Source organism: Hevea brasiliensis, chromosome 3 (genome assembly GCF_030052815.1).
Source record: "Hevea brasiliensis isolate MT/VB/25A 57/8 chromosome 3, ASM3005281v1, whole genome shotgun sequence".
NCBI classification, from domain to species: domain Eukaryota; kingdom Viridiplantae; phylum Streptophyta; class Magnoliopsida; order Malpighiales; family Euphorbiaceae; genus Hevea; species Hevea brasiliensis.
The window spans coordinates 33,200,639-33,224,944 of record NC_079495.1 but is presented as its reverse complement, the minus strand read 5'-3'; positions in this window follow the sequence as shown (position 1 = coordinate 33,224,944).

Genomic DNA, 24,306 nt, shown 5'->3' with positions numbered 1-24,306 from the left:
TCATAGAGGTTGTTCCTTATTGTCTTAACTTTATTTCCCTTTTTGAATCACTCCATTTGGAGTTTTGTAGCCCTAGTTATAGCCATTTGAACATGGCTAGCCGGATTTGGTGTTACCCAGAATTTTGGGCAAATTTTGGATTTTGGCAATTTTTGTGGGTTGACTGCAGGTGGTTTTTCAAACAGGTTATGGTCAAAATTTGGATTTGTTTTCTTCATAAAAGTTGTAGGGCTATGTCTCATATTTCTATCAGTATAAAATTCAGGTCATTTGGACCATCCTAGACCAAGTTATGGTCATTTACGTAACTACTGTTCATTTGGTCATTTTTGTACAGGTCAGTTTGCTCGATTTTGGATTTGGCCTAATTGTTCACTAAGTTATGGTCACTTTCTGGGCATGATTCCTAAATGAAAAATGTGCCATTTTGTATCTATTTTCATTCCCAATTGGCCTCACACCAATTGGGTTGGTAAATTTTCAGTTTTGGTCCCTGAAAGGGACCTAGGTCAAGCTGCCTGAAGATTGACCCTCACCGATTCGAATTGGAACTTGTTTCCAAAAATTTATACACACCACAAATGGTCATTTTCAACTCAAATAAGGTCAATAACATCAATTGACCAATTCTAAACTTTTTCTCCAATTTTTCACATGCTCAAAACTCTAGCTACACATAAAGTTCAATCTAATGCCATTTAAAGTGTATGTTCATGATCTATACACCTAATTCACTTCAAATAACCATTCAAATATCTCAAACTCAATCATTTCAAACCCTAACGCTAGCTGGACGAATTTCCTATTAGTCCCCCCAACAATTGTTTTGTTTTGATTTTACACAATTTCTAAGTTTACTAAAGCATATTTGCATAAATTTAAAAAAAAAAAAACTAAGTGATTGATGACTAACCTCTTTCTTTTAATTTCAAATCTTCAATCTCTATTTTTCCTCCTTCCTTTTCTTGATCAATCACCTTCTCAAGTTGGTCTAACAAGTTTTAATGGGGAATTTGGGGACAAAGTGGGGTTTAAGTGGTTGAAATCAAGCTTGGATGCAAGCTTTCAATGGAGTGACTATGGTGGTTTAAGAGAATGGGGTGGCAACTAGGGAAGAAGAAGACTAAAAATAGTTTTTTTTTTCTTTTTTAGGTATTTTATGTCTTTAAAAAATGCTTTTAACTTGGTCAATATTTGTAGAAAAATTAAAATGGATTTTGACATCATGATGATGTCATCCAATGATGTAATAAACTTTTTCTTTTTTTTTTTCTTTTGCATTTATTTTTCTATTAGTTCTTTAATTTAATTTTTGATCTCAAAATTTTCTTTTCTCCGATTTTATTGGACAGTTAGGTCAGGAGTTAGCTCTAGGGTTGAATTGATCAAATTGCCCCTCGCTGGTTCAATCCGGTTTGTAAGTTATTCGATATTTCTTCCGGATCCCTGACCTAATTATTTGATCTGCTTAACAATTCTTTTTTATGATTTTCTCTTTTCCACTATATTCACAATAGTCCTAAGGACCACAGCGTTACATTTTATGGTTTGAAATTTGAGTTTAAACCGACCTTACAGTCATTTTCGAGAAGGTCACCCATCGCTATGACTCCCGGCTCATTTAACTTCTTGTGTTCTGTTTTTCTTATTTATACTTAACTATTTGGTAATTACTAATTATTTGTGTTCAAGGCTTATCTAGGTGTCTTAGATGTGGTTCTAATTCTCTTACTTGTCCGGACCGACACCGGTCATTGGAATAGTAACATATACCAGACTATGCAAATAGGGGTGTTACAGCACAGATCACTTGGGAGTTTTTTCTGGCTTAATTCAGAAAGAAATACATCAGCCATGTGGACTTAGAGGCCAGAAGGAGAGAATTTCTGGCACTGAGGCAGAGGCAACTTACAATCTCCGAATATGAGCGGGAATTCGTGAGACTTAGTGGATATGCATTAGAGCTAATGCTTACAGAGGTTGATAAGTGCAGAAGGTTTGAGGATGTACTGAATGACAACATCCAACTGATAATTACATCTCACCACTTCATAGATTTCTCCCTATTAGTAGCGTCAGCTCTAGATGTGGAGAGAGTCAGAAATGAGAAGCAGTCCAGGAGGGACAGACAACGTAAGATAGGTCCTGGACAGGGCCAATTTAGTGCACCAGCTACTAGTAATAAGAAGTATAAGGGTTCACAGAGCTAGACACAAGGCCAGAAGGGCCAGTCTGGAGTATCTATAGCTAGTTCCCCAGGTACAGTAACAAGAGAATCAATTTCAGTGTCAGAATGTACCACTGTGGCAGGATACACAGAGGGGAGTGTCAACTGTTGACTGGTGGATGTTTCAGATGTGGGTCTACGAATCATTTCATACGAAGTTGTCCACAGGTGGGTGCTCCCACTACACTACCACCGACTGAGAGGTCTACCTCGACAGTGCAGAGGGGTAGAAGACCTGTGAGGCTTGAGACAGCTAGTATGTCCCAGAGGACTTCTGAGACTATAGAACGGCCTGAGGCTAGGGCAGCACCTCATGTGTACGCTATGGCTCAAGAGGAGCCAAATCTGGTAGACGTTATCAGAGGTACATTTCCTAATTATAATACCTTTAAGTATGTATTGATAGACCCTAATTATATTCACCCCTATATATATACATTGTACCTCCTGTTAAAGAGGATTCCGAGAGATGGGTTAGAAGATGACATGTTTGTCACCAACCCTTTAAGCTATAAGGTGATGGTAGTTATCAACCTAAAAGGATCATATTAAAGATAATGGATAAAGATAAGAAAGAGATTGTATGTGAGATGAAAGAGGATGACTGCAGAACTGATTGGGGGTAAGTATAGGAAAAATCTGATCTATTGGGATATACCGTAGTAACTATGCAATGTTCTCAATGTTTGTGCTGTAAGCTGTAGATTATAGTACCAAATTGGGACTATTATGTAGAGCTACGTATTTTCGATAATAAATCGAGATAAGGATAAGATTGTAAAACTAAGACTAGTAAGACAGACTAAAGAGAAATTAAAGTATTATAACACGAAAAAGTGAAAAGATGAGGATATAGTGGTTTCTCGATTATTTACACTAGGTAAATTTCGAGGATGAAATTTTAATTAGAGGGGAAGAATTGTAACGCTGTCACCATTGATAGTCCATACATTCTACTGCCTCGGCGACTGACGTCTGTCCGGACAGTCAGGGTGTCTGGAACTACGCCTAAATGACAGCGAGGACACATAAAATGATAGAACACATGATAGGAAAATACAAGAAAAATTAAGGTAAAATAAAAGACATGAAATGAAATTAAGCTAAAAGAGTCGTGTCTCGGACCCCCGAGAAACCCTACGAACAAATTTCTGGAGTTTAATTAAAAACTTACTGAGGTGTAAATGACATTAAAAATGTCAAGGAATAATTTAATTAATTGATAAAAGTGAAAAAAAAAATGACAATGTAAAATTTTAAGGAATCCCCCGATCGCTAATTCCGGAAAAAAGGGACTTTAACCCGAAGAGGGGCATTTTGGTCATTTGACACTTAAAGTTGACTTTTGACTAAAAAGTTCATTAAAAATTAGTGATACAAAATTTAGAAAATCCCATAAAAACCCCCATGAAAACATGAAATTACATTAGTGCAATTAAGGGAAGTTAAGTGGGGTTAAATGTAATTTCCAAAACCCTTGATTATTATATTAATAAATTAAAGTTAGTGGAGGGGGGTATAAAAAGCTAAAGTGGGCAAATATCTCCACTCAAAAATCCCATTTTTCTCTCACTCCCTCTCCCATGCCGATTTACCCAACTCCCTCTACCTCCATTGATTCCCCACATGCAAAGCTCATAATCTCACCATTTCTCCACCTAAAGACTCAACTCCCTTCATAAAAAGTGGTCTTTACCTCATGGGAAGTATATGGCCAGCAAGAAAAAGAGAATTTGGTGAAGAGTTTTAAGCTTGGGAAATCTGTAACACCCTCATTTTCGTAGTCAGTACATCCTACTGTTCTAACAGCTAATGTCTGCCCTGAAAAGTCAGAATGTCTAGAACTACACTGTAATGATAGTGAGGAAGTATAAAATAATGAAATATGTGATAAGAAAAATTAAAAAAAAATAAAAGAGATAAAATGTGACTAAGTTAAACGAGCTGAACCCGTAGCGATGGGTGACCGCATCGGAAAGTTACGGCGAGGACCGTTGACTAGCCCTGGACTGTGGGAAACTCGGAGAAGTATTTTTGGGATATAATTAAAGGTCTACTAAGGTGTAATTGATATTGGAAATGTCAAAGAAAATTTAGTAAGTCAATATAAACAAAAATGAAAATTTAAGGAATCGGCGGTACAAGGAGTAAATCGGTAGCACCGAAAAAGTCTGAATTTGACCCGAAGAGGGGTATTTTGGTCAATTGACACCTAGAGTTGACTTTTGACCTCAATGTCCATTAAAAATAAGTGGTATTACACTTTGAAAATGTCATGAAAAATAAAAATGAGGAATATTATATAAATAGTGGAAGAAATGAGGCAAATGTGCAAATTATGAAACTTTAAGTAATTAAATCATTAATTTATGGTTAGTGCTCCACTAACTCAAATTTTGGGACACATATATAAGCCAATTTGAGACAGAAATGTTCATCTTCAACCTTGGAAACAAACCAGCCGAGAGAAACACCATGGAAATCCTCCATGGCCAAACCTCACTCCACCACCATGCACTCATGATTCAAGCCTCCTTTCTACTTGGTTTCTTCATTAAAGCTTGCACACACACCTTGGGCAGCATGTTGGAAGAAAAAAGAAGAGGATTTGATGAATTTTTGGTGAAGCTCAAAAAAGGTTAGTACTAGTTTTTCATTCCTTGCTTCATTAGAGTTTGTTTTAAGGTTGAGATGAGTTGAATGGTGAAGAAATTTGAAGGTTTTGATGAGTTATTGATGTGTATAATTTTTGGCAGCCATGGGAGCTCATGTTCTTTGAATTTTTCTTACATTAAATTGATGGGAATTAGTGCTGATGGAGTTAAATTGAAGTGCTAGCCAATTAATTCCCATGTATATGTAAGTAAGTATTGAATTTAGGGGTTTTGGAAAGAAATTTGGAGACCTTAGCAAACTGCCATTTTTGGCAGCCTTGAAGTGCATGGATTGATGCTTGATTTCATGAATTAAATTGATGAATTATGATAATTATAGTTTAAGGGCAGTATATGTGAAGTAGTGGTAGAATTGTATATAGTAAAAATTAAGTGAATACATGTATATATTGTATTGAATTTAATTTTGAGAATTAGGGTAGTAATATGTATATTGAGCACTTGAGAGTTCTGCTCAAAATACTTGCTGGAATTATGTACAATATATATAGAAGTGCCATGATTAAATGTTGAAGTATTGGGAGGAGGAGGATTGTTAAAATTGGAAGTGTGATGTTCAAATGCAGGTTGTGTATGTTGGCAACACCTAAATTAGGTCATAAGTGCAATCTGTGAACCCAATTGGTATGAGGCCAATGGGGGTGAAACTAGACACCAAATAGGCCAACTTTCATGTAGAAAGGTTGCCAAAATTCTGCCTAGAAACTGACCTTAAAAATGACCAAATCTGGAATGGCAACCTTGCAAACCCAGATTTTTGACCATATAAACAGTAGTCATTAGGATGACCATAACTCACACAAAACAGATCCAATTGACCTGAAATTTTTACCATGGATAGCTTAGACATAGAGCTACAATTCTTATGAAGACACCAAAGCTCAGAAATGGCCAGAACCAAGTCAAATAGCTTGCACAAGTTTGGGTACTAAAACTGCCAGAACTAAAAGTGACCTAAAATTGACCAAATTTTGCACTAAAGGTGCAATCTGTCCAGCTTTAGTAAATTGACCATATCTTGGTCTATACAACTCAGAATGACCTGAAATTTTGCCCAGAGTGCAATAAGACATAGAGCTACAATTTTTCTTCTTTGACCAGAAGCTAAAAACCAAGAGAAATAGGACTTTAAGCTAGACTAATCTAGCATACAAAAATTGAGAATTTGACATTTACATACAATGATGCTTGAAGTAATTTGGCAATGAATGCCAACTTGTAAAAATGGTAAATTGCACTATATTGGTAGCATATTGAAATGCAAATTGTGACATGTTGATACTAGAATCAACTTATCCATGATGTATAAAAAGGTCAATATTTTCATTGACCAGTGAATTGTATAATGACCAGTAAACCCTGAAAATAAAGAAATAAATATTTAATCTTGTAATATGCCCTAGTTTGCCTAGTTGACTAGTTTAGATCGGTTGGCATGCCAATAGGATTCTGACAGCTGTTCTATAAATGGCTTTATGGCATATTATGTTTTATGGCTTATTATGCCACACTGTGATTTTAATAGCCTATGGCTATATGGATTATGTTATTATACTTGGCTTATTGCCTTACTAATTGATTATATGACTTTATAGCCACACTGTTTGTTAGTAGTATGCCCTAGAGCATATCATTTAGTATGTATCTTGTACATGTTTTTATTAATAAAAGGCATTTTCACTTTTCCGTTTACATAATATATTTATGTGTAATAGAAAAGGTCCATTGATATTTTATTAGAAATTCTATTCTTAAGTTGTTAAGAATATGAGTGACAGTATTTCCAGTACAAAGTATCATAAATAGGTTCACAATCGTGGATACTTCATAATAAGGATATGACTTATCCAGAAAGATTGTATTCATGTTTGTTCCCAAGTTATTTATATGAGATATAAATAAGATGGAATGGTGAGTCTCATGCCATATGACAAACATGATAGGCACTCATACATGATAAGTAGGCCGAACCAGTGACACTTATGACAAGCACATGGAGTTTACTCTTGTCAATGCATTGTCATAAATCATATCAGTACATATAATCTTTAGACTTGAGATAGCATAGTCATCTTGTATATATGTGGTTTGAGTTTAATACTGCTTTCATACTTGTACTATGTATGGGTATATGGGCATGTGTTAGCTCCGACTAGTTATATATGGAGTTAGGTGTTGATCAAGATGGAATCTGTTCTTCTAAGTAAATAGAGATAAAATCCTATGTTCATTTAATTGTTCTTGATGTTTCAAGTTCCTGGTCAGGACAGATTTATTCAGAAAGAGTTTCTGATGAGAAAATCTTTTTAATCAAGAACTGGAATTAAAAGAGAACATAATATTCATAGCAAATGGAGTTTGACATAAACCATGACTCCAACTTGAGTTGGGATTTTGTAACAAAGATGTCACACCCTACCCCTTCGTAAGGCATAACATGATCCCGTATTATACCTAATGAATTACCAACTTCATCTATTGATAACCCATTAAATACACTACAAGGGATTTTAAACCTTTTCTTACTTCTTTTTACAGTGGTGAGCACTATTTACAGGTGTTAAAAAATTTTTTTAACAAAAGTGAAACCAGATAACACATTTGAAGTATTAATAATTTTTGTAAAAATTTTGGCAGAGTGCCATTTGTACTTTGAATAAAACAGTTCTTCAAAAAACCTGTAAAAAGCACTTCCAATATTTTGTTCAATCCCCAAACTCCAATATCCAATCAACACAATAAGTTTCTCAACATTTGCCAACTCAAATCCACAACAATTTTTCAGTGTTTTCAAAAGCTAAGATAAAAGAAATATATCACAATATTTAAAAATTTAGTTTACAACTTTAATGTACAATTTTAATTTATAACTGCTCAAAACCAAGAACAATATATACATATAGTGAACATACATTACAATACAAAATACAAAATATGATATACTCAATATACCCGATGAACTCTCAATGTAGCACTAGCAGCCTAGTCTGCTGCCCTATCAGTCTGTCTACCTGTGACAGCAATGAAAAGCTATCGCTGAGCCAATGTCTCAGTGGTGCACAACATTAACAAAATGCAACTTTAAATCATAAATCATAAGTCATGTAAATAGTGGATACTTAAAAATATAGTTAAATTCAAAGATAGTGAATGTCATAAAGAATTTAAATTCCATTTCACAATATCACAATAAATATCAATAAATCATACAAACAGCTTAATCATGTTGCCAAAGTCCAATTCGTCCCAAAAGCCGATGGCTAATGAGGAATAACATAACTAGCTAGCAATAATATGAGTACTTATTCTATTCGTCCTCAACAGGCACAAACCTCAGCACTTCAGCTAGAGCGAGAATTCAAAGTCAATTTGTCCCACTAGACAAGCTAGCGAGGAATTCAATCAATATACATGATAGCTGTGGTTTCAAACCATTTACAATGTTTTTCAAGCAATAAGTATCCATCAAATATCATTCAAACAAATTTTCACAATTTAAACAATAATAGATAAATTGTCATAATTCATTTCAATTGAAAATTCAAAAGAAATAACTGCTGTACACAAACCTCTGATAAATGTCTCTTGGCCCTGACTCAGTGTTTTCTTCCCCTTCCTTGAGTCTTTGCTAACTGAAACACACAATTTGAAGTGTTTCAGTACTCATTTAAACTGTCTCTAATAATAAGGCTTAATAATTAATTTATTGAATTCTATTATTTTCCTTAGTCAACCTAAAATGTTGACCCTCGATGCACTCTAGGTGAATTAGGTTTAATGTTACCAAAATGTCACATTTTATAGCCCTTTAGTATTGGTATATGTTACCAATTTCATTTTTAAGTGTATTGCACTTTATTGCAATTTACCGAATTTCGGTGTACTATTTTGACCTAGTCGGATGACCTAGTTCCCTCGGTTTTCGGGTTTTGGTCCAAACTACAAACTTGTAGGTCTATGTCTTATTGCACGCGGGGCAAAATTTCAGGTCATTCTGAGTTGTATAGACCAAGATATGGTCAATTTACCAATGCTGAACAGAATGCACTAAAATGGTAGGCTTAGGTCATTTTTAGGTCACTTTTGGTTCGGCCAGTTTTGGTATCTAAATTTGTGCAAGCTATTTGGCTTAATTCTGGCCATTTCTGGGCTTTGGTGTCTTCATAAGAATTGTAGATCTATGTCTAAACTATTCATGGTAAAAATTTCAGGTCATTTGGACCTGTTTTGAGTAAGTTATGGTCAAAAAACTAACTGCTGCTCAAATGGTCAATTTTCATGCTTTTAAGTCACTAATCCGGATTTGGTCATTTTTCAAGTCATCTTCTAGGTAGAATTTAGGTAAACTTTCTTCATGAAAGTTGGCACATTTTGTGCCTAGTTTCACCTCCAATTGGTCTCATACTAATTAGAGTCACACACTTAAGGTTCTAAGCTAAAACATATACTGCCCTGCCACACACTCTTCATCACATACCAATTACACATTCTATACTTACCAAGCTAATCCTTTCATGCCAATTCTGGTTTGTACCATACCATTAACATACATAACAACACATTTTGGTCATTTTGGACAGCTTATAACCATTCTCAATGTACACACTATAACACAGAATTTTTCTAAGTCTAATTACAATAATTTAACCACATGAACATACCTCATTTACATGTCCAAATCCAAACAATTATTCACATACACATGCTGCCACTATAAGCAACATAATTCAACAATATTTCATGAACTTAAACATTTCAATCTTCTTCATGAGGCTGCCACAAGTTTACACATACCCATCAACTTCTATTTTCACTTTTCAAGCTTACAAATCAAACTTTACACATAGAACTCAACTTCAATACAATTAAACATTTAAATCAACATCCAAACAACCATTTACATGCAAGGACAAGCTGTTCGTGGTGAGGTTTCATGGCTGTTGAAATGGCTCAACTCCAATAATTCATCAAACATCAAAAATTCTTCCATAAATCAACTACCCACAACCTTGGTTACACTTTTAATGAAACAAGAATTGAAAACACCCACTTACCTCTTTTGGACTTCTTCAAAACCTCACCAAAACTTATCTTTCTTGCTCCAAGTATGTTGCTCAAGGTATGTAGGTAAGGTTTAGTGAAGGAACCTAGTGAAAAATATGGCTAAATCATGGTTGAATGAAGCTTTCTCTCAATCGGCCATGGAGGTTTCTCCCAAGGAAGTTTCGGCTGGTTGGCTCGAGGTTGAAGAAGATAGAATCTTCTACCCAAAACTAATTAAAGGTCCACTTTGAAGGTGTTAGTGGAGCACTAAGGTAAGTTTACTATTTGTTTAATCCAAGTTTCTAAATTCTTGCAATTTGGCCACCACACTTTCACTATTTACATAATGTATCTCATTTTAATTTTTCATGACATTTTCAAAGTGTAATATCATTTATTTTTAATGGACATTTAGGTCAAAAGGCATCTTGGGGTGTCAAATGACCACAATGCCCCTATTCGGGTTGCATTCCCAATTTTTCAATAACACCGAGTTTTGTCGTTTTTTCGATTTCTCATTTTTCTTTGTACTAATTAATTAATTTTTCTTTGATATTTCTAATGACATTTATACTTCAATAGATGTTTATTTAAGTCTTAAAAATATTTTCCAGGGTTTCTCGCGGTCCAGGGCTAGTCAACGGTCCACACCGCAACTTCCCAGTGCGGTCACTCATCGCTGCGGTGCTGGCTCGTTTAACTTGGTTTCATTTCATTGCTATTATTTTTCCTTTGTTTTTCTTATATTTTCCTTTCTTGTATTTCATTATTTTATGTCTCCTCACTACTTTTAAATGTAGTTCTAGGCATCCTAGCTGTCTGGACAACACTGGTCACCAGAATAGTAGAATGTACTACCGAACATAGGGGTATTACAATTCTCCCCCCCTTAAAATAAATTTTGTCTCAAAATTTTACCTGGCATTAGTTTCTGAATAGCTATGGGTGTTGTCTCCTCATATCCTTTTCATGTTCCCAAGTAGCTTCCTGGCCTAAATGATGGTTCCACAGCACTTTAACCAGGTGTATCTGTTATTCCTCAGCTGCTTCACCTCATGTGCCAGATTTTCTATGGGTTCTTCCTCATATGAGAGGTCTGGATTTACCTCAATCTCTTCAACTGATAGTACATGAGATGGGTCAGATCTGTACCTCCTTAACATGGACACATGGAAGACACTGTGTATCCTTTCTAGCTCTGAAGGTAATGCTAACCGATATGCCAAAGGACCCACTCTTTCCAGAACTTCATATGGTCCGATGAAGCGAGGACTCAGTTTCCCCTTTCTGCCAAATCTCATAATCCTCTTCAAGGAGAAACTTTAAGGAATACCTTATCACCCACTGCATACTCAATATCTCTTCTCTTCAGATCAATATAGGACTTCTGACGGTCTGATGCAGCCTTGAGTCGATCTCTGATCAATCTAATCTTTTCCTTAGTTTACTAAACAATTTTTAGCCCAATCATCTTTCTTTCACCTACTTCATCCCAACATAGGGGAGTTTTGCACTTTCTGCCATACAATGATTCATATGAAGGCATCCCAATGCTTGATTGGTAACTGTTTTTATAAGCAAACTCAATCAAAGGCAAGTGTATATCCCAACTACCTTCAAACTCAATCACACAACCCCGTAGCATATCCTCCAATATCTAAATTACACTCTCAGACTGGCCATCGTCTGTGGGTGGAATGCTGTGCTGAAGTTCAATCTAGTTCTTAGGGCTCTCTGAAGACTACCCTAGAATCTAAAAGTGAACCTAGGATCTCTATCTGATACAATTGATACTGGCACTCCATACAGCCTTACAATCTCATTTATGTACAATCTGGCCAATCTTTTCAGGCTATAGTCCATCCGGACTGGCAAAAAGTGAGCAGACTTGGTTAGTCTATCAACTATAACCCATACTGCATCATGACTATTCTGTGTCCTCGGAAGTCCCATCATAAAATCCATAGTTATCCGTTACCATTTCCACTCTGGTACTGGAAATGGATGTAACAAACCTGCTGGAACTTGATGTTCTGCCTTTACTTGCTAACAAGTTAGGCATTTGGAAATAAATTCAGCTATATCCCTCTTTATACCCATCCACTAGTAATGCTCTTCAGCCCTCTGTACATTTTAGTTCCACCAGGGTGCATAGCAAAAGGAGACTCATGTGCTTCCTTCATAATGATCTGTCTCAATTCCACATCATTAGGAATGCACATTCTGCCTTGATGTAGTAGTAAACATCATCTCTCACAGAAAATTCAGGTTTTTTGCCCTACTGGACTTCTTGTAGTAGCTTCTGATATTTTTCATCATTCTGAGCAGCCATTCTGATATGATCAATCAACACTGGCTGTACATGCCATGCAACTACTGTCTGTCCTTCATCATCAATCTCTAAACTGGCATGCTATGCTTTTAACTCATATGGACAAAGGAGAAACTCTCAGACTTGCCATAGTCTTGCGACTTAAGGCGTCAGCCACCACATTTGCTTTCCCTGGCTGATAGTCTATTAAGCAATCATAGTCTTTAATCAATTCTAACCATCTCCTCTGCCTCAAGTTCAATTCCTTCTGGGTGCCCAAGTACTTCAAGCTCTTGTGATATGTGTAAATGTAGCATTTCTCCCCATAGAAATAGTGTCTCCAGATCTTCAGAGCAAAAATAATAGCTGCAAGCTCCAAATCATGTGTTGGATAGTTCCTCTCATGCAGTTTCAGCTGGCATGATGCATAAGCAATGACATTCCGATCTTACATCAGTACACAGCCTAACCCATTGTGAGAAGCATCACTATAAACTGTGTATTCTTTACCCGAGGTAGGTAAAGTAAGGACTGGAGCTTCAGTCAAACACCTCTTTAACTCATCAAAACTCTGCTGGCATTTATCTGTCCACTAAAATTTTACATATTTTCGAAGCAGCTTGGTCAGTGGAGAGGCTAACATAGAAAACCCTTTCACAAACCAGCAGTAATATCCAGCTAAACCCAGAAAATTGCAAATTTCTATGATATTCCTGGGTGGCTTCCAATTAAGGATAGCTTCTACCTTGCTGGAATCTACCTTGATCCCTTCAACTGACACAACATGTCCCAAGAAGGAGATTTCTTTCAGCCAAAATTCACATTTCAATAATTTGGTGTATAGCTGTTTCTCCTTAAAGTCTGCAGTACAATCCGCAGATGTCTGTCATGCTCCTCTGCATTCCTCGAATATATCAAAATATCATCAATAAACACCACCACAAACTAATCGAGATATGGTCTGAAGATAGTGTTCATCAGATCCATAAAAGCAGCTGGAGCATTGGTTAACCCGAATGGCATTACCAAAAACTCATAGTGGCCATATCGAGTTCTGAAAGTAGTTTTTAGAATACTCTGCTCTTGCACTTTCAACTGATAATAACCAGATCGTAAATCAATTTTGGAGAATACAGCCGCACCCTTCAACTAATCAAACAGATCATCAATGCGAGGCAATGGATATTTGTTCTTTATTGTCACCTTATTCAACTGTCAGTAGTCAATACATAAGCAGAGAGTGCCATCTTTCTTTCTTCTTAACAAACAATATTGGCGCTCTCCAAGGTGACACACTAGGGCGGATGAAGCCCTTTTTAAGTAGTTCTTGCAATTGTACCTTCAACTCTGCTGGTGCCATTCTATATGGTGTTATGGAGATTGGATCCATACTAGGCATAACATTAATCTCAAACTGCACCTCTCTTTCTGGAGGTAATCCTGGCAATTCATCAGGAAATACATCTGGAAAGTCATATACTGTAGGGATGTCCCTCAATGCTGGACTCCCCACTTGGGTGTCTACCACATGTGCCAAGTATGCTTCACACCCCTTTCTAATCATTTTACTGGCTAGTGCAGCCGAAATGATGTTTGATGGTAATAGCTGCCTCTCCCCATGTATTACCACATCACTGTACTGAGAGAGACCAAAAGTGACTGTCTTCAGTCTACAGTTAATCATGGTGTGATGCCTGGCTAACCAATCCATGCCCAAGATGATATCATAATCTTTGAAGGGCATTTCAATGAGATCAGACAGAAAAGTGTGTCCTTGGATCACCAAAGGACAATCCCTATACATTCTATTGACCCTGACCTCCTGTCCTAACGGACTTGTTACTAGCACCTCAAAGTCCATTTTCACACACGGAACAGCAATGCAATCAATGATGCTAGTACTCACATAGGAATGGGTAGAACCCCGATCAAATAATTCAAGCACATCTTGATTAAAAGTTGAGAAGGTACCAACCACAATATCATATGTCTCAGCCTCTTCTCTCTGTCTCATTGCGTAGACTCTGACTGGAGCACTGCCTTGCTCTGATTGATTCACTGTGCCTTGGCTGCCTGCTAGACTACCTCTACCCCTGCCTCTACCTCTACTAGGTGGTTGTGAACCTCTGGTGACAGGATTTTGAACTGACCCTTCAACAGTAGTAGGAGGTGGCCTAACTCTACTGGCACTGGTGCAATCCTTGGCAAAGTGTCCTGTGCCTCCACAGTTATAACAGGCTCCTATGGCCTTGTAGCATACCCCACCATGGCTTCTACCACAAGTTTCACATTGGCGAGGAGGCTAGGAACTTCTGGTAGTTTGCTGACCAGATGGAGGAGATTTCTGTCCCAAATATCTTCCCCTATCGGACTTTTTACCACCTTTATTGTGTCCCCCAAAGTTCTTTCTTTTCCCAGTAGGACCACTGGAACTCTGATCTACTGACTTCCCATCTTTCTCTTTTTCTGTCTTCTCTGATTTCTTTTTCTCTGGGGCCGCTTCTAACTCAATTCTCTCTAATTCTAGTGCTTGAGAAATAAGCACAGAGAAGTTACTATGTTTGAATCTGACCACTTGTAATCTAATACTAGGCTTCAAGCCGGTTTCAAACCTCTTACATCTTTCCCTGTTGGTAGCAAGGAGACTCCCTGCATAGTGGCTCAGGAGGGAAAATTCCCTTTCATATTTTGCTACTGACCTACTTCCCTGTTTCAGACTTAAGAACTCCTGTAGCTTCTAGTCCACATAAGCATATGGGACATATTTTTGTCTGAACTCCCGCAGAAAGTCATCCCAGGTTAGTACCGGGGGTTCCACCAAACTATAGAGAATGGTTTTCCACCAGTCATATGCGTCCCCCTGTAGTAATGACACTGAATACTCAAATCTCAGCTCTTCTGTGCAGTGCAGTTTCTTGAACACCCTATCCATTCTTTCTAACCATTGTTCTGCTTCTAGAGGATCTACTGTCCCCTTAAACTCAGTAGCCCCATATTTAATCAGCTTGTCATACCGCCTAGCTAAAGACTGTGATTGTACCACTGGTGTCTGTAGTGGGACTTGAGTAGGCATGTTACTAGCCATCTGTTGGAACATTGCAGCCATCTGCTGAGCGAACTGAGCAGGGAACTGCGGTACTGAGGGGGCTGGTGCGGCTGATCCACTCACATTGTGTAGGGCTGGGGCATCCCCTTGTACCTCAGCCTCTATTGATTGATCGACTGAACGATCCCCCTCTTCCATAGTCAATTTGAGGATCTTAGACCTCCTGAACAAATAACACAAGGAGATTTTCTCCTGTTAGTGCACATTTATAATGTAATGTACTGTATGTATCACACAATGACATTGAGCAGTTATACTATGTAGAAAGAATATTCAAATTACAGGTCAAAACAGAATTTAAAAACTAGCTCTGATACCACTTAAACATGTCACACCCTACCCCTCCGTAAGGCATAACATGATCCCGTAGTATACCTAATGAATTACCAACTTCGTCTACTAATAACTCATTAAATACACTATAAAGGATTTTAAACCTTTTCTTACTTCTTTTTACAGTGGTGAGCACTATTTACAGGTATTAAAAAATTTTTTAACTGAAGTGAAATCAAATAACACATTTGAAATATTAATAATTTCTGTAAAAATTTTGGCAGAGTGCCATCTGTATTTTGAATAAAATAGTTCTTCAAAAAACCTGTAAAAAGCACTTCCAATATTTTGTTCAATCCCCAAACTCCAATATCCAATCAACACAATAAGTTTCTCAATATTTGCCAACTCAAATCTATAATAATTTTTCAGTGTTTTCAAAAGCTGAGATAAAAGAAATATATCACAATATTTACAAGCCAAAATAATTTACAAATTTATTTTACAACTTTAATGTACAATTTTAATTTACAACTGCTCAAAACTAAGAACAATATATACATACAGTGAACATACATTACAATATAAAATATAAAATATGGTATACTCAATATACCCGATGAACTCTCAATGTAGCACTAGCAGCCTACTGTGCTGCCTTGTCAATCTGTCTACCTGCGACAGCAATGAAAAGCTATCGCTGAGCCAATGTCTCAGTGGTGCACAACATTAACAAAATGCAACTTTAAATCATAAATCATAAGTAGTATAAATAGTGGATACTTAAAACCATAGTTAAATTCAAAGACAGTGAATGTCATAAAGAATTTAAACTCCATTTCACAATATCACAATAAATATCAATAAATCATACATATAGCTTAATCATATTACCAAAGTCCAATTCATCCCAAAAGCCAATGGCTAATTAGGAATAACATAGCTAGCTAGCAATAATAGGAGTACTCATTCTATTCGTCCTTAACAGGCACACACCTCAACACTTCAGCCAGAGAGGGAATTCAAAGTCAATTCGTCCCACTAGACAAGCTAGCGAGGAATTCAATCAATAAACATGATAGTTGTGGTTTCAAACCATTTACAATGTTTTTAAAGTAATAAGTATCCATCAAATATCATTCAAATAATTTTTCATAATTTAAACAATAATAGACAAATTGTCATAATTCATTTCAATTGAAAATTCAAAAGAAATAACTGTTGTGTACAAACCTCTGATAAATGTCTTTTGGCCCTGACTCAGTGTTTCCTTCCCCTTCCCTGAGTCTTTGCTAACTGAAACACAAAATTTGAAGTGTTTCAGTACACATTTAAACTGTCTCTAACAATAAGGCTTAATAATTAATTTATTGAATTCTATTATTTTCCTTAGTCAACCTAAAATGTTAACCCTCGATGCACTCTAGGTGAATAAGGTTTAATGTTACCAAAATGTCACATTTTATAGCCCTTTAGTGTTGGTATATGTTACCAATTTCATTTCCAAGTGTATTGCATTTTATTGCAATTTACCGGATTTCGGTGTACTATTTTGACCTAACCGGATGACCTAGTTCTCTCTGTTTTCGAGTTTTGGTCCAAACTACAAACTTGTAGGTCTATGTCTTATTGCATGCGGGGCAAAATTTTAGGTCATTCTGAGTTGTATAGACCAAGATATGGTCAATTTACCAATGCTGGACAGAATGCACTAAAATGGTAGGCTTAGGTCATTTTTAGGTCACTTTTGGTTCGGCCAGTTTTGGTACCTGAAATTGTGCAAGCTATTTGGCTTGGTTCTGGTAATTTCAGGGCTTTGGTGTCTTCATAAGAATTGTAGATCTATGTCTAAAATATTCATGGTAAAAATTTCAGGTCATTTGGACCTGTTTTGAGTAAGTTATGGTCAAAACACTAACTGCTGCTCAAATGGTCAATTTTTAGGCTTTCAAGTCACTAATCCGGATTTGGTTATTTTTCAAGTCACCTTCTAGGCAGAATTTAGGTAAACTTTCTTCATGAAAGTTGGTACATTTTGTGCCTAGTTTCACCTCCAATTAGTCTCATACTAATTGGAGTCACACACTTAAGGTTCTAAGCTAAAATATACACTGCCCTGCTACACACTCTTCATCACATACCAATTACACATTCTATACTTACCAAGCTAATCCTTTCATGCCAATTCTGGTTTGTACCATACCATTAACATACATAACAACACATTTTGGTCATTTTGGATAGCTTGTAACCATTCTAAATATACACACTATAACACAGAATTTTTCCAAGTCCACTTACAATAATTTAACCACATGAACATACCTCATTTACATGTCTAAATCCAAACAATTATTCACATACACATGCTGCCACCATAAGCAACATAATTCAACAATATTTCATGAACTTAAACACTTCAATCTTCTTCATGAGGCTGCCATAAGTTTACACATACCCATCAACTTCCATTTTCACTTTTCAAGCTTACAAATCAAACTTTACACATGGAATTCAACTTCAATATAATTAAACATTTAAATCAACATCCAAACAACCATTTACATGCAAGGACAAGCTGTTCATGGTGAGGTTTCATGGCTGCCAAAATGGCTCAACTCCAATAATTCATCAAACATAAAAAATTCTTCCATAAATCAACTACCCACAACCTTGGTTACACTTTTAATGAAACAAGAATTGAAAACACCCACTTACCTCTTTTGGACTTCTTCAAAACCTCACCAAAACTTATCTTTTTTGCTCCAAGTATGCTGCCCAAGGTATGTAGGTAAGGTTTAGTGAAGGAACCTAGTGAAAAATATGGCTAAATCATGGTTGCATGAAGCTTTCTCTCAATCTGCCATGGAGGTTTCTCCCAAGGAAGTTTCGGCTGGTTGGCTCAAGGTTGAAGAAGATAGAATCTTCTACCCAAAACTGATTAAAGGTCCACTTTGAAGGTGTTAGTGGGGCACTAAGGTAAGTTTACTATTTGTTTAATCCAAGTTTTTAAATTCTTGCAATTTGGCCACCACACTTTCACTATTTACATAATGTATCTCATTTTAATTTTTCATGACATTTTCAAAGTGTAATATCATTTATTTTTAATGGAAATTTAGGTCAAAAGGCATCTCGGGGTGTCAAATGACCACAATGCCCCTATTCGGGTTGCATTCCTAATTTTTTAGTAACACCGAGTTTTGTCATTTTCTCGATTTCTCATTTTTCTTTGTACTAATTAATTAATTTTTCTTTGATATTTCTAATGACATTTATACTTTAATAGATGTTTATTTAAGTCTTAAAAATATTTTTCAGGGTTCCCCGCGGTCCAGGGCTAGTCAACGGTCCACACCGCAACTTCCCGGTGTGGTCACCCATTGCTGCGGTGCTGGCTCATTTAACTTGGTTTCATTTCATTGCTATTATTTTTTCTTTATTTTTCTTGTATTTTCCTTTCTTGTATTTCATTATTTTATGTCTCCTCATTACTTTTAAATGTAGTTCTAGGCATCCTAGCTGTCCAGACAACACTGGTCACTGAAACAGTAGAACGCACTACCAAAAATAGGGGTGTTACAAGAGAGATTCTAGTGCATGGTAACATATGATTATAGGTTCATTTAAGGTAAACCTTATTACTGATTGGGTGGTCATGGTATGCTATGCTAGGTGTTAACCATGGTCTATGAGGTGCATAAAATGATTTAGAGAAATCATTTATGGTAAGAAAGAGTTCTAATGATATTAAGAGTTGATATCATATCTCATTGCCAATTAGTGATGAGCCTAGTAAGTCACACATATACACAAGTTATCACCAAATTAAATATGATTTAATTAATTAATTAATTAAAGAGTTTAATTGATTAATTAAATAGGTTTGGTTTGCAATTAGATTGCAAAGTCCCTAGCATGGCTTGAAACCAAATCTAGGTTATTGGATGTATAGTATAAGTTAAATTTATATTTAAAGTGTTTAAATATGAATTTAATTAATGAGAAATTAATTAATAGAGATTAATTAATTAATTTATATTTGATATAAATTGATTAGAAGAAGAGAAATAATTATTTTGGGTTGAGAACTCAAAATTAAAACACAGGGGCATTTTGGTCATTTCACAGGGTGACATGTGGCACCATGAGATGGTGACACATGGCATTACACATAAGTTTGCCAAATGTCTTTTAATCATATAAGATGATTAAAATTAAGATTAAATATAGGTTTGACACTTGGCACAATGTGATTGGGTCAATTAAACCTAGAACCAATCAGAAGGTGACATGTGGCAAGGGTTTTATGTGGTGACCTAGCTATATAAGTGTTGCTATGAAAAGAAAAATTACAACCAGCTGCTGCTCCTCTTTGTGCCGCCACCCTTGAGGCTGCCATTCTCTCTTCTTCTTCATCTCTCATCAATTCTAAGAGATTAGCAGACAATCTCTTGAATTAAAAATAGTAGAAATTGTTTCTAGTGTCCTGTTTATATCTTTAATCTCTTAAAAGGCAAAACTTGATTTTCTAATTAATAGAAAAAGCTTTAGAGTAAAAGAAATTAGCAATAAAAACATAACGAAAATACAATTTGCAGAACCATAGAGATTTAAAGTACAATATAGTTAGAATAATTTGCATACTGAGTATATTTACTGAAAGGTTATAACTTAGTACTTCCAAAGAAGATCAAACTACTTTATAAGATAGTTTATACTAGAAATATCATACCAAAATTAAATTGATGCTTGAGTATCCGAATTATGATTTATTTTTTTCTTTATTTGCATATATTATTTCTTGTTATACTATTGCACCACTAAGCAGAAATGCTTAGCGCGATGGAATTGTCTCCTCGCGTAGGAACTAAAGGTAAAACCAGTAGATAGTTGACTGAGATTTTTGGAGTCCAGATCTGTAGAAGTATCAGAAGAGTTCAAGATTGTCACCTCCTCAGCAATGCATATAGATAGGGCTCATTTTAAGCATATGTTCTAACCTGTACATTATAATTACTGCTTATATTGTAATGTGAATTAGTAACTGTAATTTCATTTGTCTATCCTATACTTGATAAATTTATGTACTTAATTGGCAAATTTGTATAAGTTAATGAAATATAAGAATTCTAATATTTGAGTTAAATATCTAATCATAATGATTCTGAATGAGATTGAGTTTGAAAAATTTTGAGACTAAATCTGAATTTGAGAAACTATTGAGAATGCTTTGAGATAATCTGAGTTATGAATTTGAGTATCTATTGAAATTGTTTTTGGTAGGTTCAGAAGAACTGTTAGTCCAAATTACATCCGGCACTCGTCCGGATTATCGTTAAAATTTTTGAAATTTCCAAATTAGTTAGATTTTGATAAAAGTAAAAATAGCCTAAACCTTAAATAAAGTTTTTGAATAAATAAATCAAGAACTGTAATGAAATCAGATAAGATCAAGTGCTCCGGCACTCCGTGTGACACACTTTGCTCGGCTACACTGTAAACGGGTGAGGGATGTTGCAAAATCTTTGGTTTAAGGTTAGTGCATAATCTCTTACTTTCCCTCTCTTAATTTCTTGATTTTAAGGCTAATTGAGTTATTGTGTTAGGAAAGTTTTAGGATTTGATGGGTAATTAGGAAACCCTAATTTGGCAGCCATGGAACTAGGGGGAAATTGTTTAATTTTTCATGAAATTGATGTTTAGAAATGTTAATTAAGCTAAGTATATGAATTAGGATAGGGTTATATGTGGGAGTTTGAAGTTAATTGTGAATTAGGGTTTGTAACCCTAAAAATTTGGAGATTTTCTTTAGGCTTGAATCTTCCCAATTTGGTAGCCCTAATTAGCTTAATTAGTGATTAAATTAGACACATAATTAGTGAATTACAATGTTGATTAAGGTGACAAAGAGTATAGGAATCAAATTGCATGCATAAGTGTTGATTTGGATACTTTATCTTAGGGCTTTGAACAATTGTGAGTAATTAAGGATACTGCCTAATTTGGCAGCCTTGAGAAGCATAGAAAATATGTAATTTTATGACTTAAATAGTGAATTATGGTGTCCATGGATATGTGAAAATGAATGCAGTTGAAATTACATACGCTAGTCAATTATTTCATATACATATTATTGACCTTGACCAAATTGAATTTAGAGTTTTGAATTGCTTATTATAGACTTATGTATACTGTTGGATATTGATTGATTGAGATGAATTGGTGATATTAGAAGTGCCATGAAAGTATACTTGAAGTTTGGGAGATGGTGAAATGAATATTGGGAGTGCTGTTTTCCGCAGGTTGTGACAATTGTTGATAACAGTGTGTAAATTGAGTTATAAGTGACCTTGTGTGATTCCAATTGGTATGAAGCCAATTGGAGATGAAAAATGACTTAAAACACTTCAACTTTCATGCAGAAACCATGTCCCAATTCTGCCTAAAAACTGACATGAAACTTGACAAAATCCGGATATGCAATTTTAGTGAACCCAGAAATAACCAATTGAACAGTGCTCACTTTTTTTGTCATATCTCACTGTAGGTAGGTCAAAATGACCTGAAATTTATATCATTAGAAATTCTAGACATAGGTCTACAACTCTTGTAGAGGACACACCATTTACCTAACCAAACTGCTTGTCTAAGTTGAAGTACCAAATCTGTCCAGAATTGACACTACCCAGAATTTGCCATATAAGGACCACTTGATCAGTCTTGGCAAAGAAGCCATAACTTGGCCCATATAACTCCAAATGCCTTGAAACCAGCGTCAAATTTTCACTAAGACATAGGTCTACAAAAATGGTATTTTGACCAAAACCCAGAAACTTAGAGAACTAAGTCAATTAACTTGATTAGATTGGCATACCAAATCTGGAAATGGTTCAAATGACCATTAATTCGAGCAAAGTTTTTTAAGGATAACTCCTACTATAAGTCTTCAAACAAAATGAGCCATACCATTCTAGAAAGCTAAGAAATAGACCTCCAATTTTGCTTTAGGCAACTTCCCCACCTTATGAATGCAAAAAGCCTAAATATTGGGTCAAAACTACTGCCCTAATTGAAACCTAATTTCTATAAGACACTTAAGACTAGGTCAATAATTTTACTATAAGAAACACAACAAGACTTGAAAAATTACAATAAAAAATTCTAAGTGACCATAAGACATAGGGTAACATATCCTATGAAGAGTAGTAAACCCAAATATGGCAGCAACTTACTCAAATAAATTTGATAAAGTATAACACCAAAACTGCCTATTAAGGGAACCAAAATTCAGAATTGACTAAGTTATGGTCAATTGACCATAACTTGAGTTATACAAATCCAAATGACATGATTCAAAAAGAAAAATAAAGGCAATACATAGAAGAACAATTTCCTTTTAGGAAATGGGGCCAAACAGTGGCCACAAACTGTCCAAAGTCATATGCAAATTGAAATTCCCAAATCTAAACCTAAAGAAAGGTTCTTGAAAAATATTATTGGCTTATCCCTACAAAGTCACTATATGCTAAATTACTTAAGACAGGTATGTGGGACCTACTTTCCCACTACACATTGACACAAAAATTCTATTGTCACTACATTACACTAAATGAGTATGTGGGACCTACCTTTCTACTACAAAATGACATGAAAAGCCTCCTAAGAAGTTACTAATGCTTAATTGCCTAAAGTAAACCTAGGCTTATGTATATTATATGGATCGATTGGTATACCAATTAGGGGCTATAGATAGCAGTACTGCCTACAGGAATAATCACTAATCGACAAAGTATGTCTGACATGATTGTTCTACAGGCTATATGCCTGACCATTGGCCATTGTGCCTAATGATATTTGTGGCTTAGAAAGCCTACCTACCGGCCTAGTGCCTGACATGACATGTGTATACAAGCCAGACATATGGCTGTCTAACCAGTATACTCTCGCGTATCTAGCACTTATAGTTTGTTATAGGTTACTTGGGCACTGTTATAAATAAATCAAGACTGAAAATATAAGAAATGACCAGAAAAGATACTGTTAAGTTAGATTGCTTCCAAAGTGCAGAAAATTCATAAATAAATTAGAAACTGCGGAACTTAGCATAGAATGATTATTTTAATTGTTCAATTACATTTCTTTTAAATTATGCACCACTAAGCTATCAGCTTAGCGCATATGGTTTTTCCATCCCGTAGGTACTGGAAACCAGGCTCACCCGACACAGCCGCCACAGCAGCAGCCACCACAGTAACGTCTGACAGAGCTCTGACTAGATCTGCCACCGTCCAGAGTCACCTTACCGGTCATTTTGTATTTTGGTAGGGCCTATGTATAGACTAGTATTTTAGTTCATTGTGTATAAACATGATGTAATTACTAGTTTGTGATGTAATAAAAATTGTAAGTTTGTATTTTGGATTGTAATTAAAGTTATCAATTTCTGCATATGAATGTCTATATGAATGAATGAAATAAATGAATGAACTTGAGATTGTATAAGCAGAAATGAGATAATATGACATGTAGAAATATGAGACATGGTATTATTTTTAACAGATAACTTGTGGAAACCACCAGATGCCAATTAAACAGAGAGGGCTCTGCTCGGGTATCCATAGAAATAAATTGTGATAAAAAAAAATTCCACACATTTTCTATAAGTTTA